The sequence below is a fragment of the Cucurbita moschata genome, unplaced genomic scaffold (genome assembly GCF_002738365.1).
Source record: "Cucurbita moschata cultivar Rifu unplaced genomic scaffold, Cmos_1.0 Cmo_Scf00025, whole genome shotgun sequence".
In the NCBI taxonomy this organism is placed as follows: Eukaryota; Viridiplantae; Streptophyta; class Magnoliopsida; order Cucurbitales; family Cucurbitaceae; genus Cucurbita; species Cucurbita moschata.
Genome location: NW_019268541.1, coordinates 3,312,661 through 3,327,804, shown reverse-complemented (window position 1 = coordinate 3,327,804; position 15,144 = coordinate 3,312,661). Strand labels below are relative to the sequence as shown.

At 37.6% G+C, this 15,144-nt stretch overlaps 1 long non-coding RNA gene across 1 annotated transcript in view; it reads left to right on the top strand.

Moving 5' to 3' along the window:
• The first annotated feature begins 5,709 nt into the window (after positions 1 to 5,709).
• Positions 5,710 to 15,144, top strand: part of LOC111461768 — a 13,548-nt gene continuing 4,113 nt past the window's right edge. The window contains exons 1-2 of the long non-coding RNA XR_002713642.1: positions 5,710 to 5,720; positions 11,017 to 11,023. This is a non-coding gene — a long non-coding RNA (uncharacterized LOC111461768). The remainder of the gene's footprint in view (positions 5,721 to 11,016; positions 11,024 to 15,144) is intronic.

Genomic DNA, 15,144 nt, shown 5'->3' with positions numbered 1-15,144 from the left:
TTTGTCTAATATAATTCTAAGTTTTTAATTCTGCTGTTTTATTGACCCATAATGACTTGAGTCGAATAGAGACTAACAGCAAGATCAACGCCTCTCTAAAAGCACATTTCAGGGGTGAGTACTACAGCAGTTTGTAAGTTAAGTACAGAACGAGTCTTGTCTACGAACTTTAGAGATAGAAGCGAAGCTGTTCGACCGATAGGAAGAGGGGCGACCTCGTCTTGCTTGCTTTTATGCCATGACGATCTCACTCGAATTACGGAGACCTACACATATTAGTACAGTATACCGGGGTCCTCGGCTAGAACCATACGTACAAGTTTCCCTGCATGTGGCTCATCTCAATAAAAACAACCTTAAAAATAGGATAGCTGAAAAATTATTTTAAAAAAAATGAAAAGTTATTCATAAAGAATTAAAATTAAATTAAAAATTTTAAAATTTATTAGATATTTTATGAAATTGAATAATTTATTGGATATAAAATTTAAAATTAGAAAGGCAAAAGAAAAGGAATAGTGATATGTTGAAAGAGAGATCAATAAGGACAAAAAGTTGAGTAGTGAGTCATTGGTTTGGCTTTATTATTTATTTATTTATTTATTTATTTATTTTGATAAGGTCTGTTTGTTTGCTTATCACATGGTGATGTGGGGCCCACTTTGCTTTTGAGGCAAAAGAGGGCAAAAAGCAACAAGTGTGAATTGAAAGGGGAACATTTTTGAAAATAGTGAAAAAGAAAGGGCAAGAAAATAATAAACAAAAAATAGAGGGACGTTTTGTTGCAATTAAGTGAATGAAAGGACACTCCCATGTGCCTCACTTGTTCGGTCCTTCTCACTCGTCTTTGAATTTGAATGCTAACGATCTATACCTATAATTTAAAATTTGGATTCCACACTTGATAGTCTCGACATTCACGTTAGTGACTCCTTCTAAGACTAAAGAATATTTGCACAGACAACATAAATTTTCTCCAAGTTCGTGATGACCTACACCTTGGATTTGGAATTCACGTCCTCAACATTTGGGTTATTCACTTACCGCTATCTACATACCAACCTGAACAAATTTTGAAATTCTTAGGATTGAATCATAAAAATAGAACGTGAACTATATTAGTATATATAGTAATTTTTAATTCTTTTAAGGTTTTTTTTTTTTTTTTAATTATCCTAGATGGGTCTTATTTAGATATAATTTTGGTTCATTTATTTACTCCGTTTACTTAGGGGGACTTTAAATATATAGTTTATTTATTAATAATGTAGCTGATTTTTTAGGGCTATTAAATGTAGTTTGGCCATAGTATTTAATTGTTGGAGTAAAATTATTAAAGTAGATAATAAATTTGGATGTTATATAAAAATATAATAAATAAAGATTTTGAAAGTTTAAATATTAATAAAATAGAATTTATGTGTGTTCTTAAATAAAATTAAAAAAAAATTCAATTATTTTAATTTTATATTTATAGTTTCAATATATACGTAGTTAGAATGGATTTTTCTTCTCAATGAATCGTAATGGATGACGTCATTGTTGTACGCATGAGTTTTGTAGTTGTTTCATGATGTCTTCTCGTTGACTTTTTTTACCTCGGTGTTTTGGACTTTGACTTTTCTTTTTGGTAGCACAGTTTTAAATAAGAGTGTTGATATGACTCGGTAATATGATTAATTCAGATTATCTAATTCAAACCATAAAGATTGCGTTGTCATTTTCTTTTTGTTTGGTTAATCCGACCAACTCAACGAACCCGAAAAAAAATTACAAACCCAATTCAAACCTACTTTTGCTAAGATCAAGATCAAACATTTATAACCGATATCAGTGGTACATTATGACTTGTAAAAAACAACCTTGACAATTGAACTCGAGAGTTAGTTAGATTGTGTTGGATTTTGAACTCTATTCGAGTTCGACTAATCACCAATTCAACTATCCCAAAATTTTGAGTTGATCCAAAAGATTTTGTAGCTCAATCCGACCTGCATTCTTAATTTTAAACTATTATTGAACTTTTGTAATTCAATTTTGTATTCCCATGAATATTTAATAGATCAATTATTTATTGGGAGGAGAATGAAACACTTTTAAGGGCGTGGAAACCTTTTACCGGTAGACTGCATTTTAAAAACCTTGAGAGAAACCGGTAAAGAAAAGCACAAAGAGGACAATATCTACTCGCGGTGGACTTGTGCCGTTATAAATTAAATTTTAATATTGGTATATATACTAAATTTTTTTTAAAACAAATAATTACAAATAAAGAAATCTAGATGTTTCTAAAGTTAAAAGAACACGTATAAGATTCTTTAAAAAGGAAAATGTTAAAAAAAATTGGAAAGAACCATTGACTTATTCCTGTCGAGCTGACAGCTCAATGCTGGAAGCTGAAGAAGTAGAGGTGGAGAAATGGTGAGTCACTTGTCACTGCAGCTTCCTAATTTTGATAGCTTATCGGACTTCTCTTCTTCCTTCTTGTGCCAAGCTTTTCCATTTCCCTACGTAAACTTCAATCTTTGTTCGTTTTTCTAATACCATTTTCAATTTTCTAAAGCTATGTTGATTAAAATAATGGAAAGTTTTGATCTATCGACCTAGACTTTTGGGTCTAAGTGAAATTTGACTAAGTTTTAACGGTATCGTTCTATCACACTTTGCTTGCATTCACGTGTACGTGAATTATGTCACTACTCATCCCTTGAAATGTTGTGATTGTAAGCGGGTGAGGAAGTGAAAGAAAAGGAAAATCATGATTTTGACTAAGTTCCGTTGAACATATATTGTTCGAGTTTTTTTTTTAATTTTCTAAACTAGTGAATGTTGGATCAGGTCGAAAGATGTAGTCGATGGACAACTTGTGAATATTCAAATACTACTCTTGTTGGTCCTAGGGACAAAGGAGGTTAGGTTAGGTTAGCTGAAAGATGGTTATTAGTTCAAGGATGCAAGGTGCCCATGTCTTTTCGGGGTAAGAAGGGGTAGAGAAAATACCTCGAGTTAATGTTCGAGTACCAGGCGCTGTGACGCTGAAGTCACCCATGCCATATTCCTAGGAAACGCTCGAACGACCTTCAACAAAAGGGTACCTATAGCCAAAAACCCACACATGTGAACAAGTAGAGAATACCTAGGGACGCGAGACAACTCTCTCTAAGGAATTCGAAAAAATAGCCCTATAATTTTTGGAGAAGGGGTGCCTCCTTACAAAGACGAGCGTTGTGACTAGGCCCAGACGATTGCTTACGAAAAACATTGAACTCCACAAAGTCTTGTATGGGGGCTGACGTTGCCTAGTGCCATAAAGTTAAGGAAGTTGGTGACTTGATGATAGGGGAGCCAGCAGTGCCAAGTGGAAGGCTTGTCACTCAACAGATAAAAGTTATCAACAGAATAATAGGCCGATCTTCCCCAAGAGCTCACATCGATGGGAAGCTTTGGCACCTCGATGTCTTTTTTTCACCACCTGACATTGTAATATGTTCCAAGGGTCGGGCTTTTCATCCATTAAAGCAATACGTGAGCTAGGTTCAAAAGTCGTGAGTGTAAGGATTTATGCCCTAAAGTCTCCTAACTAATTATTTAATTTTTTATTATAGTTTTATTATTTTATTTACAATTTAATATTATCGATTATGAAAATTCAAAGTTATTAATGTAATCTCGAACATTATGTGGTTCACATACAAGAGGATCATGTTCAAGTAATAACCTAAAGGGTCTTTAGTATATGGATAAGGTTGGATGTCTTGTCCGGGTAATAGTACTATTGATACGACCCACTTTGTAATTGCTACAAATGATTTGATCTAAATCGTTCATGTGGAGACACATGTGTGGGGTATCATATACAATGAGTTTTTATAAGACTAGACCAATAAATATTTACCAATAAATATTTAATCTCTCTTTAATATTTCACATGAATATCATAAGCGACTCAATCTTAATCATGAGTGAGTTATGAATTCATGATTGTGAGGGCTTGTTCTTTGATTGACATGGGTGAGAATGAATCTTGTAGCTGATTCCGTATGACTACTATTTAGAGGACTTGACCAAATAAGAAGCTGGGAACATAACATCACGAGATGAAATTCACTACTTTCCGTATAAGAAAAGTAAATGAGTTGTTGTCTTAAGTGTTGATTTCGAGACATAAACAATGGGGTCTACCTTCTCATTGGCAGACTTGGTTTATGATTGGTATATGATTGGATCATAAAAAAATTGTTTATTAGAGAATTAGTGGCACTTAAGGTGAAATATGTAATTATAAGTGTAAAATGAACCTTTGAACCAATGGTAATTATGAACAATTCGTGAAGAATTTACTTGTTTGTAATAATTAACTTGTTCTGTAGTGCATAGGAGTGCAACTTTAAGTCTATGATGGATATATGAATGAGTAGACCTTAAGATTGCTCTCATTTAAATAGGACCTTCGGGTTGAACCAAAATGTCACTTACCTCTCACACTTTCTTCCATAGAGATTTATTTTGAAAATCTCATTCTCCAATCCCTTTGCAATTTTCTTTAAAGAGGTTTCCACAAGCCTTTGCCTTGTGTTCGAGCCATAACCAGGAAGATCTTATGGAATGTGAAAAAACTTTTACGTTTTTAGAATACTTCAAGTAGTTTTGCAAGCGACGGTTCTATTAAAGTAGAGTTCTTTCTCTCATATTTTTTTTTCTAATTTTCAATGAAATCAAAACGATACCCAATGCTTCCGTTATATGGATGAAGAGTTCATTCCCTTTAGTGAGATAGTTCAATCCATATCCGATATGGGCGTTAGAGCAATGAGAAGATGTAATGGCCCAAGCCCACTGCTTATAAGGGTGTTTCATTCTCCTCCCCAACCAATGTGGGATTCTCACAATCCACCCCCCCTTCGGGGCCAGCATCCTCGCTGGCACTCGTTCCTTTCTCCAATCGACGTAGAGTTCTTGCCCTCATATTTTTTTTGCTTTCTTTTAATTCTCAATGAAATCAAAACGCTTCCCAATGCAATTCTCAATGAAATCAAAATGGTTCCAATGCTTCTGCTATATGGATGAAGAGTTCATTCCCTTCAGTGAGATAGTTCCATCCATATCCGATGTAGGCGTTAGAGCAATGGGAAGATGTGACGGCCCAAGCCCACCACTATTGTCCTCTTCTCCTCAAGGCTTTAAAACACTTCTGCTAGGGAAAGGTTTCCATACGCTTATAGAGGGTGTTTTGTTCTCCTCCTCAACCAATGTGAGATTTTCACAACCCACCCCCCTTCTGAGCCAATGTCCTTACAGGCACACCGCCTCGTGTCTACCCCCTACGAGGGACAGCCTAACCAATGTGGGATTTTCACAATCCACCCCCCTTTTGAGCCAGCATCCTTACTGGCACACTGCCTCGTGTCTACCCCCTTTAGGGAACAGCCTCCTCGCTGGCACATTGTCCGGTGTGTGGCTCTGATACCATTTGTGACAGTCCAGACCCACTGTTAACCGATATTGTCCTCTTCGAGTTTCCCTTTTGGGCTTATCCTCAAGGCTTTAAAATGTGTCTGCTAGGGGAAAGGTTTTCACACCCTTATAAAGGGTGTTTCGTTCTCCGCCCCAACTAATGTGGGATTCTACAGAACGGGGATTCTCCTCCCCCAGCAAAATGGAATTTAAAGAACCTAAAGGAGCAGGAGTCATATGTTCTACAGAACGTCGTTCATACCAAGGTTGTATATCTTTTTTCAGCCTACTTAAGTCCAAACCATTAGGACCCTTTAGTGGTTCTAACCAACGACCGAGTTGAGAGAAGGAGGAGCGCAGCATCGGGCACTGTCACCACCGCCAACAACTGCACCAAGCACGCCTACGCCAACACAACCACAACTCTATCTACGCTACCTGAACCAGTGGAGTTCACAACACCACGTACTGCGGATTCGACACTGGACGTCGATCACGATGATGATCTAGTGGCCAAATACCGAAGGATTGGAGAATTATTGGGAGTACGTGAACCACCAGGATTAGCAGCGCGCAAGCTCGAAGAAGAAGTGGCCGAACTGCATGCCATCAGCGCGGATGAACCGAACTCCTTCGCTGAATCAGAAAGGAACCCGTGGACCTCAAAGAGGTATTCGCGCCGGTGGCAAGGTTGGAATCCGTCTGCTTGTTGCTGGCAATCGCGGCACATCGCTCTTGGGAGGTCCACCACATGGACGTGAAGTCTACTTTCCTCAACGGAGAGCTGAAAGAGACCGTCTACGTCCGACAATCACCTGGCTTTCTAGACAACGACAACTCCAACAAGGTACTATTATTTTGATCGAGGAGGAAATTGATTGTTGTTTTGATAGAGGAGGAAATCATTGATGAGGAAAAAGTCGAAGGAAAAATCTTGAAAGAAGAGTAACAGAACAACAAAAGAGAGAGACAGTATTTCCTTGAAGACCCAATGATCTAATTTCTCATTCAATTTATATATTTAAATAACAAATTTCTCATTCAATAGCAACTTAATTAAAGCACTTCCACTCGACGTGTGGACTTCCCACTCACTTTAGTTGTGTGGGTTTAACAGAAAAATAGTTACCTAAAAAATCCTAACTAAAACGTAGGAATGATTTTCAACCTAGGGATTTATCTAACAATCTCCTCCTAAAACCCTATGGTATATATTTATCTTATTGTTTGAACTTTGATTTTTTAGCGGAGTTCTTCAAATTTCACCCGCGCTAGAGATTTGGTGAAGATGTCTCCTCGGTTCGGATGAAATTAATCTTGATGAGCCCCCGATCTGCACATTTTTGGATGTAGTGGAATCTGATTTCTATGTGCTTGCTCCGGTCATACAAAACTGAATTTTTGATCAAGGAGATCATAGCTTTGTTGCCACGTAAAGCATTGGTGGATCGCCTTCTTTTTCGATGAATTCTTCCATCAGTCGCGCAAGCCAGACCCCCTATGTTGCTGCCGTCGAAGTGACAATGTACTCTGCTTCGCAAGAAGATAAAGCAACAAGCTTTTGCTTAGTTGATTGCCAGTAGATTGCGCCGCCTGAGAGGAAGTAAATCATCCCGCTGGTACTTTTATGATCATCAATGTCACCAGCCATGTCACTATCACTATAGCCGACCAGCTCAAGCTTCTCCTTTCCTCTTTCTGCGCAGTATCTCACACCCTAACTTCTGGTTCCGACAACATAGCGTAGGATGCACTTGACAGCCACATAGCGCAGGATTTATCTAACAGGTACTGCACCTGCACAAGGCACTCTATAGACTTCGGCAAGCACCATGAGCCTGGAATGCGAAGCTCAACAGTACCCTACTGTCACTGAAGTTCAAGCGTTGTGCCTCTGAGCATGGCATGTACACGCACGACCACGGCGAGCAGCAGCTGATTGTGGGAGTGTACGTTGACGACCTCATAACCATCACTGGAGGTGACATAGAAGTTCGTGAAAGATTCAAGAGGGAGATGTTAAAGAACTTGAAGATGAGCGATCTTGGTGTGCTGAGCTATTACCTCGACATCCAAGTGCAACAGAGTACTGCCGGCATCACCATCTGTCAAGGTGCGTACACGAAGAAGCTGCTGGACACAGCTGGGCTTACGGACAGTAACCCTAAAAGGATGCCAATGGAGGCCCGGCTCCAGCTAAGAAAGGCCGGCATTACGACAACAGTCGACGCCACCAATTACCGCAACATTGTCGATATTCTACGTTATTTGGTAAACACACGCCTTGACCTCGCTTATTCCGTTGGATATGTGAGTAGGTTTATGGAAACACCTAGGGGAGAAGCATCTCATGACTGTCAAGCACATCCTGCACTATGTGGTCGAAATCAGAGGCTGGGGTGTGAGATACAGAGTAGGGAGAGGAAAGGAAAAGCTTGAGCTGGTCGGCTACAGTGATAGTGACATGGCCGATGACGTTGATGATTGTAAGAGCACCAGTGGAATGATTTACTTCCTCTCAAACGGCGCGATCTGCTGGTAATCAACTAAACAAATGGTAGTTGTTTTGTCATCTTGCGAAGTAGAGTACACCACCACTTTGACGGCGGCCACACATGGGGTCTAGCTTGTGCTGCTAATGGAAGAACTCATCGAAAGAGAAGGCGATCCACCAATGCTATATGTGGACAACAAAGCTACGATCTCCCTGATCAAAAATCCAGTTTTGCACGATCAGAGCAAGCACATAGAAATCAGATTCCACTACACCCGAGAATGTGCAGATCGGGGGCTCATCAAGATTGAACTTCATCCGAACAGAGGAACAGCTTGGAGACATCTTCACCAAATCTCTAACGCGGGTGAAATTTGAAGAACTACGCTCGAAGATCGGAGTTTAAACAATAAGATAGATATACACAGGGCTTTAGGAGGAGATTGTTAGATAAATTTCTATTTCTAGGTTAAAAGTCATCCGTTCAAGCCACACAATTAAGGTGAGTAGAATATGTCAAGTGGAATGGCTTTAATTGAGTTGCCACTCCTAGCCATTTTTAGCATATAATTGTTATTTAAATATGCGAATGAGAAACATATCATCGAGTCTTCAGCAGAATCTGAAATACGTTTGTCTCTCTCTTGTGTTTTTCTTGTTTTTTTGTTTCTTCCTCCAACAATTGGTTATTTTATCTTCGACAATTTCCTCACGACAAATTTCTCCGTCATCAGAGCCCAGCGTCCTTACTAGCACACCACCTTGTGTCTACCCCCTTCAGAGAACAACCTCCTCGCTAGCACATCGTCCTTACTAGCACATCGTTCGATGTCTGGCTCTGATACCATTTGTAACGGCCCAGGCCCACTGTTAGCAAATATTGTCTTCTTCAGGCTTTCCCTTTTGGGCTTCCCTTCAAGGGTTTGAAACGCGTCTGCTAGGGAAAGGTTTCCACACCCTTATAAAGGGTGTTTCGTTCTCCTCCCCAACCAATGTGAGATTCTCATATTAGTGCTTCTAGAAATTAGATTAACCTTGAGGAGCTTGTCCTGAGTGTCCTAGAAATGTGAGTTCGAGAATTAAACTACCTAGCACCCAAGATAATTTAAGACAACTTACAAGGTCGTTCCAAGTGCAAATGGTATCACTATAGTCTAACTACCTTTTATTTCCTCCCGTACCTTAGTTGCACTATTTGGTGACCTATGTCAAACCTAGTAGTGCGGGCCAAGCTGTAGGCATCGAGGAACCTGTACCGTTGAGTGTGACAAAGGTCAAATGGTATGACGTGTTATGAATACTTGAGGAGTAACTATTATGTGTTAAAAACATGTCAAGAGCCTAAGCTGTGATTTTATAAATCCGTCTTGAGAGGAGACGAGGGAGTACATAAGTAGTTTAGCTCATGTTGCGCATCACTATTGTGTAGAAATGAGTCCAGAGCTAAGGCCCTAATTTCATAAACTTGTCATGAGAGGAGACTGAGAGATTATGTAGGTAGTTTAGCTCGAGAGAAGAGCCACTATTGTATGTGGAGATGGTCAGGAGCTCCCTAAATGGAGTTGTTGCACAATAAACCTGCTCTAAAAGAGGGCGAGGAACCACACAGGTAGGCTAGTAGCTAGCTAGCAGATGAGGTCACTCTCCTAAAATTTGACTCTATAATGGTTCACGTGTAAAGGTTGCTTGTTAACCTTACACAACGAAATTTAGAAAGAGAAATGATAATGTCCTATGAGAAATGACGAGCTTGCACCTCAACCTAGAGTATCGAACATACACGGTCAAGGCAAACCAATCTTACTAAGTATTTGGGCATAATAGCTTGTTGACCCTAGAGATGAGATATGTGGATCCGCGACGCTAGAATTTTGTGAACAACTTTCTGACTCTGATTAGGTTTGTAATAAGACTGAGAATTGCTCGGAGCTTTGAAATCTCTCCAAAAGCTCAGATAGATGTAGAGTTAGATCCAAACTTCCTAGAGCCTAGAGAAAATCTCGTGGTAACCTACGAAACCTCTCTCTAGTAGTGACAAATGGTTGACAAATGAAGGTTAAACCTACGAAACCTACGAAAATCATGTTGTGACAAATCAACTTTTAACAACGAAAGACAAATATTATCTTTTAAAAAAAAACCATTTATCACATGTTCGATTGCAACTTCCTTCTTTCCATAACATTTAAACCCGAAGGTTACGAAGGTCAAGCCATCTTCCACATGCTCGAAGTCTTTAAAATAAAAAGTCACATGCGCTACTATGTTTCTAAGATGACGTAGATTCATTGAATTCAATAAATGCTAATAAATGCCAATTATTTTTGGACTATCCAACCTTTGTTTAATGAATCAAAGATGTATTTTACATTCTTTTCAAAAATAAATTTTTAATTAAAATATCATTCATTTCAACCTAATTCAATTAATTTAATCCTCATCCTATTAGTATAAAATAAAATAAAATAAAATATAACTTTCATAATTTTTATAATATTATTAACTAAAAGTAGCCGATAAAGTAAATATATTTTTTTAAATTCAATCTTTTGTTATAGTAAATAAATAAATAAATAAAGTCACCTTTGGGCAAGGGGGCGGCCAACTTCACTATACGAATTATTTATTGTTTTAAAAGTCTTACTCAAAATAAATACTCTAACTTCAATACATACTTAATTCATCCAAGCAATTTGTGTAAATTTGTGTCATTTAAATATTAAATTTAAAAAGTACCAAATGGGTATTAAAATTTTTAATTTGTATTTAATGGGTTATTGAATTTTTCATCTTTTGTGTATAATGTGATGCCCGAGTAAAGAAAAAGTACATAAATGAATTGAGACTATACCTAAATGAGAGTGATCCTGAGAGTAGGAACACTAAGAAATGCTTAAAAGAATTGAAAGTTATTATCCATACCAAGAAAGTGCACCTCCATTTTCGGTAATTCAATCATAGGAATTTCAAACTTAACCATCATTTACTTGGAGCAATCGTATATTAGGTAACCTTCTGAAAATTTTCGTAAGAATCATGTGAGTGAGGACAAAGCTGGTTAAAAGAAGCGAAAAAGTGAGTGACGTCTATGAGAATAGTCTTCGCTCTTAAAAACGAAACTTCATTATATTCCCATATTAAAACGTTCTCGAATTTTCTTCTTGATTACACTATAAAAAAAGCTAAATATATTTTGACTTCTTGGTGGCAGCGGCTGCTAATGTTCAATGTGCAGAACCATCGATTGATAAGGACTTGGATCGTTTATGTCCGGTCGGCGCCGTCGGACATTTGGATTATTTGGCGGCTCTCATATGGGGATGTTATAGTCATTCCATTTCCATCTTTTTTTATTTAAAGTTTTCAATTATTCAAGTCTCTAACTCTAATGGATTTGTTTGAAATAATCTTTTTTCTTTTTTAATTATTTAAATTGATATACAAATTTATTTAAGAAAATTTAAATATATAAAATATATTTGTTACTTGAGATAATTACTAGCCCATAAATTAACCTGAATTCGTATAAGAATATTCACATTAAGTTCTAACTTTGGAGATTTTATTGACATCTAAGGCTGTCTCAAGACCCGTCAGAACAGTTTGGAATTAATGGATCTTTCTATAGACCTACAAGGAGCGTAAAGACTAATTTATCACAAAAATTCGTTACTTCTAAAGTGTAATATTGTCGAAATAGTTTGTGATTAGTAGTTTAATAGGTTACTATATGAGGATGGTTAAGGGGTTTGCTAACTTACTCTATACGAATTCTATGACAACATGCAGTGAGTCATATAGAGACATCATGTGGGTACGATCAAAGGGTCTCCAGTTATCCGTTGGGAACTCAACCTCACTCTAGTAGCTTGGTAGGTATGAGTGTCACCCCTCTCACTTGAGATAATATTTGTTGCCCATTAAGGAGGTGCAAGCTAATCCCTTATAGTTGTCTAATATCGAGTGATATTTTCCACGATGTCTTGGAGTTCAGTTGCTAGGAGGAGTTAAAAGGTTGCATCTCAAAGATATATGAGGGCAAACAGGTAAGGATATTTTAGTAGGGTTAACCTAAATAAGCTTAAGACCCAATGTACTAGGTATTCCAATCAAACTTAACCTAATTATGTTTATAAACAAAAACTGACTTACGTGGAATTAGATCATACTTGTATACTTAGTCGAGGTGAGTCTTAGCTTCAGGTGAATTGCAAAGAAACCAATGAATCCTTATCTAATGAAAACTATCGATAGGATCTAATCAACTTAACTCTAATACAAATCTATAACATCTCGCTTCTCAAAAATTCGAATCACGAATTGCCAAATAGACTCAAAAGAAAAAAAATGGCGATAAAAAGTTAAAAAAAATTACAAAATGGAACAATTTCCAAGAAAATAATATTAAAATATTATTTGAAAGTACGACTCAATCTAGGGGTCCTCACTATAGCTAGAGGCTCTACACAGTAATTTATGATCCATCTATAAAACAAAGACTAGCATGAATGAGTATAAATATATTCTGTGAGCAATATACTTGTAGGCTATCGTCCTAATATATCTTATTTGATGTTTCTCAAGCGAGGTGGTTTTTCAATGTCCTAAAGTTAGCCAACTTCATGGCTTGAGTTCTTTTTAATCCTATTAGACTCTTTAAATACATACTTCCTACTTGCTCCTATTTCAAGGATGTAAGACACCCACTAGATTTGCTCGGGTTTCTAGGTGTACATAGCCTCTCATTTTTTGCTCGTCTATCCAGGACTCCAGGGTGATTCTAATAAGTATAGAGAAGTCATCACTCTATTTTGGATCGATTAAAAACTAAAAAGATAAAAAAAAACAAATTGAAAAGAAACGCAAAGGAAACATATATCCGATCTTGAGCCTGAAGCTCTGATACCAAATGATATGATAAGGAATCAATACAAGGGGAATAAGATTCGGATTTCCTTGTTGATCGAATATCTCAAGGCAAGAATATTGTTTGAGATTCGAATCACTCCAGAAGCAAGATCGATCATGTCTAGCTTCAATGATTCTTGTTGATCAAATATCTCAAACACTTGTTTGAGATTCGAATCACTCCACAAGCAAGATTGATCATGTCGAGCTTGAATGATTCTACATGCAATCTAAACTACATAGAATTGCAAAGAAACTTAGCCATCGGCTAAAGAAAAGCACAAATGCTTCTTTACTATATTTTCCAAGTCTTCCTTACAAATACAACATACATGGCTTTATATAGCCTAAAAAATGAAACTACTAAAGGTATTCCAAAAGTTGTAACATTCCTACTTTATGGCCATAATTAGCCATTATGTAAATGTAACCGAAATTAAATAACAAGTCTTAAAATACAATAACTCTAAATTACTCTAAATTGTAACCCACCCAAAATTTACAACAATCAAACTTCATTCTTCTTCAATGTAGCATGAATTGAAACATCTTTTTGATAATTTTGACAACCTTTTCTTCACATCTTCATTGAAGTATATTGTATGATTGATGTCTCTTGGTTCATATCAGGAAACCTCTTAGTTTCTCTATAACTCTATATGTGCGTACTACTAAGCTCTAGACAGAAACTCACCTAATGGTGCCTAACAATCATATTCTCATGTCATTCCAAGCTTCTAAGTAGTTAGAGTAGTCTCTCCACTAAGCATAACCAGAACTCCTTCAATAGTGAGTATGCCGCGTTTTAGGTGGATGACGTTGCATTCCTATATGCTAAGTAGACCCTCACTAAATGAGGAGAGTTCACGATTAGGGGTTGCCCATATCGTCATAGCAGACTCAGACCGTGGTTCTGTAACACCCCTAATTTTCTCTAACCTAATTAGCGACGTTACCTTATACTTGCATAATCAACAGAACAAGAGTTCACGTCAGACAGTCTCAATAACAACAATGTGTTCATTATTATAAGCAGTTCATACTTGGGGAAATCAAGAACGACAACCTAGCCTAGAAATAATCAACAGAGAACTAGAGGAAACAATTGCAATAACTATGAACCCAAAAGAATCCAACAAGGCGCCTACGACACTACAAACTCTCCTCAAGATTTCCATGGCCTTCGCAGCATCCACCGTCAGCCGTACATGGGAGCCTTGCCCTTACCTGAAAATATGGGTAGCACGTGGCTTGAGTATTATATAAAATACCCAGTAAGTCGCCCCACTGTTGGAGTTAAGCATATAATCATACATCCGGATACAAGCAGTCGCACACAATACACATACATGTCGCACATAATACACCTACATGAGCACAAGTGTTAAAAGAAGAAACTGAGAGAGGGGTCTGTCTTCCATTCCTTCTCATGGCCTTAGGCCCTTGCTTTGTCCGGGCGGGAGTGGATGTATGGTACTTTTCCACACATGGCCTACGTGTGTGATTGTGGGCCCACCAGGCGAGTTTGCAAGCGAACTCCCTGGGCCTGGCTTGGTCGGGTATGTATGACATACAATACCGGACGACACGGACAAAGGAGGGCTTGCATGATATCGTGGTGAATACAATATCGAATATACGCGTCCATATCATCAGTAGCATAATGGGGAGTGCCCCAGGTACATAACCATAGCGTGCATGAGGTTCTTAAGGTTTACCTCCATGGCATTATACATACAACGTTCCATCCCCTCACCGCATTGTTGGGTTTTATGTCCTAAAACTCATAGTTTGTAAACAAAGATATATTCTATTTTCAATAAAGTTATTATTGATGTTTATTCAGTAAAAATTGTTATTGAATAAAGTGAACTTTACGATCATTAATCTAAATCCAATAAACTAAGAACACTCTGGCTATAGTATGATTACTTGAACTATATGTAGAGACATAAGAGTGGATCAAGTTCAAGTATATAGTCAAAATGATCTATAGTATAAGGATAAGGCTGAGTACCTTATTCTGGGGACACTATGGATGCGGCCCACTTTTGTATATGATATAAACAATGTGATCACTAAATTGTGCATGTCAAGACATGTGAGTGAGGGCGTCCTATGCAATGAGTATTGCATAAGATCGGACCATGAAGAAAACCACTCTCACTTTATAAAGTCATTTACTGTTGAGACTAATTTTCTTTTCATTTGATAACCTAGGTAACTCGGTTTTAATCCTGAGCTAACCATGAACTCCTGTTTATTCGGAATTATCCTTAGATTTGCAT